The sequence below is a fragment of the Dermacentor variabilis genome, chromosome 6 (genome assembly GCF_050947875.1).
Source record: "Dermacentor variabilis isolate Ectoservices chromosome 6, ASM5094787v1, whole genome shotgun sequence".
NCBI lineage: Eukaryota > Metazoa > Arthropoda > Arachnida > Ixodida > Ixodidae > Dermacentor > Dermacentor variabilis.
The window spans coordinates 32,553,303-32,556,299 of NC_134573.1; positions in this window are offsets into that span (position 1 = coordinate 32,553,303).

Genomic DNA, 2,997 nt, shown 5'->3' on the forward strand with positions numbered 1-2,997 from the left:
AATACTTGAGCAAATGTCCTTAGCATTTAGTTGTGCAACAGAGCATCACTGAGAATGTTAAGGATGGCATGGTAAAGGGACACTAACGGCAAATACTAAGTCAGTGTGGACTGTTCAAATACCATTTCAGAAACCTTGCAACGCTTGTTTTGAGCCAAGAAAAGACTTAACTTACGAGAAAATTGCGTCTGAAGGGCCAGAATACCTTTTTCGAAATTAATATCTCCCATCACCCAACTGGGGGAGTGGCGACGTTCCATACGCCATCACCACCCTTTGCTGCCGTCGGTGAGTAAAACTGCACCCGGCAGACGCCGGCACTGAGCGAATGCAGTGCAGTGGATTTGCGACTGCAGCTGCTTTTTGGTCAAGTGGCGTAGAACATTCGGGAATCCTGCAAAATCATGTTGAAGGTGAATTCTCTGCTACTTGCATTTTGTGCGAGTTTCGCATGCCTGCAAAACCAGTGCAGCACTATGCGATAACGAAACTACTGAAACGAGAAAGTGTGGGCGGGGCAGAGTCGAGCGAAAACAAAACCATTCGACCCTTCCTCTAATTCTCTAGGCAATTTCATTCAGTTGTTTTTTTCTAAAAATGAAATAAAACTCTACAAGTAGCACTAATCTATCACTTTATATTGACTTAATACTTGCCTTTAGTGTCCATTTAAGTGCACGCAGACAGCGGATGTTTAGCTATGTTACATCATGTAACCTTCGAAGACCAGTTATGTCGTTGGCTGATTTTACGTTTGAAAGATGTTGCAGTGTGGTCTAATTATGCTGAATAATTCTTGTTCGATCGCTTAACCTTTCCTTCAACAGCACAATGGCCTCTGCGTAGCATGATTCGGACGTGGCCAAACCAGAGATCGCTGCTGCTGCATCAAATCGTTGAGGCAGATGGTCTGTTCACATTTTTCCCAGAAGCCTGTCCACCTATTGAGATCCCCCTTGAACGTTGTGAGAAGAGGTTTATTAGCGGCTTATGCAAAGGGCACAGCGACCTGAATTGGCGAGGCAGCCCGAAGCACCATCCAAAAAGGCGCCGCAACCAGCAACGCGAGCAGAGCCGAGCTGTGCGTTTTAGCAGGAGAATAGCGAACCAGCTGGGTCCTGTTCCTGCGTACAGCACCAGTGTCGGCGTTAACCCAGTAGGACCGAAGCTCATTAACTGGGGCTTGTACTGTCGCTTTGCACTTGAGGTCTGTCAACCAAGCATCCTCGTAGAATAGGTAGGTAACATAGAATTAGAATAGTAGAATAGTAGGTAGGAATAGGCAGGTAACAGACTCCGTGACGTCTGTCGAAGTCTTTGACGTTTTCGGTACTGTTCCTATAACTTCCGAAAGCTCTCTTGATCTGGCAGTTGGGGTGTCAGCTTGGTGGAGCTAAGAGGAAGCTTGGTTCTTAGCTGACGACCCATGAGTAGTTCCACAGGGCTATACCCATTCTTCAAAAGAGTTCGCCTGTAAGCTAGAAGGGGCAAGTAAGGGTCTTTCGTCTTTGTCATGGAAGTCTTTATATTTGTCGCAGCCTCAACAAGTCTATTGCTCTGAGGATCGTGAAGGGTAAAGGTAATTTGCTTGAAAGCGTAGTCCTGAGTGAAGAGTGAAAACTCAGTTGACGAAAACTGCGGGCCGTTGTCGGAAACCACTTCGTCAGAAATGCCGTGGCGTGCAAAAAATAACTTTCAGTGGTTGACCACAGCTGCGGACATAAGCTTCTCGAGCCGAGCCAGTTCAGAGTATGTTGAATAATAATCTTACAATAAGTTGTGCCACTTGTGCGGCTGGAAGAAGCTTTCTGTCTGGCCCATGTAACTGGCAAGGAGGAGCTGAGAGAAAAAGTCTGTCCTTGAGTTTAGGGATTGCTTGCTTCGGGAGGACAGTTTCGTCGGTGCAGGTGCCAATTTTTAAATCTACTGGTTGACCTTGAACCAAGACTTGCCTCTCACGTTACAGCATCCGACGTCTTGATTACTCCGAGAAATCTTGCTTCTGAATTGACTTCTTGCGTTTCGACACAATCAAGGCGCCGCAACATGCATACGGAGGCGTAATAACCCTTTTACCGGCAATTCCTTCAGACTTGCGAGCGTGCTGGGCACAGAGTACGAAGGTGACGCTCTTGACCGCACCAACGGCATGGTTTCTGCGTGCTGTTTTTACAGGAGGATGAAGATGGCTTGTTTGCCTCACGTGAGTAGCTGCCGCTTTTGTCCTGTTTCGAAGTACCCGAAGTGGATTGGGGACCGGACGCAACTTTGTTCTTTGCTTAAGTACCGAGGCGTGCGCATAGGAAGCAGCTCACCGGCAACGTTTCGTTGCTAGCATCGTTTACATGAAGGAGGACTAGGAGCCCATGTTCGCTGGTAGAATCTGTTCCTCTGACACCATGTTGTAGTCAGGAAGGAAGAGCGAAACGGCCAGACGAGGAGTCACATACACACATGTTTAATGGTATCATGGATATGTTCTAGCTCAAGAAGAACAAGAGCACGCGCTGCCAGATCACCGACCACGCACAGTCACGGGGAACTATGTTGCCCCGCTTTCAATAGATGGCAGCATCTACAACAGAATGAACTTCTGAAATGGTGCAGGAAATGAAGAAGGTTGACACGTTCGTCCTGTGTGATGGTATCGGTGATGGCACTCGAGAACACATCCCTGGAGGTCTCTTCAAGCACCGAAATCGCAGGTGGTTGACCGGAATCGACATCGAAAGTGTCTCTGGGGACGTCAGCCAAAGAGGAAGAGTCCAGGTTTTCCACGAAGCCAAGGCATTCATTAACGAGCAGCGTAATAGGTGCACAGAGGAGATTGTAAAAGTATATATTGCTGCAGCTGCCAGCGATCTCAAGCGCTGCGAAGGGTAGTGGTAGAGCTTTATGGTTCATGAACACGTCGGACGGCGTGAAGAGGACTGTTGCATCAGTGATGACATCGCAGGATATGGGTACGAGGGTGAAGGAGCCAGGCGGAATATCTAT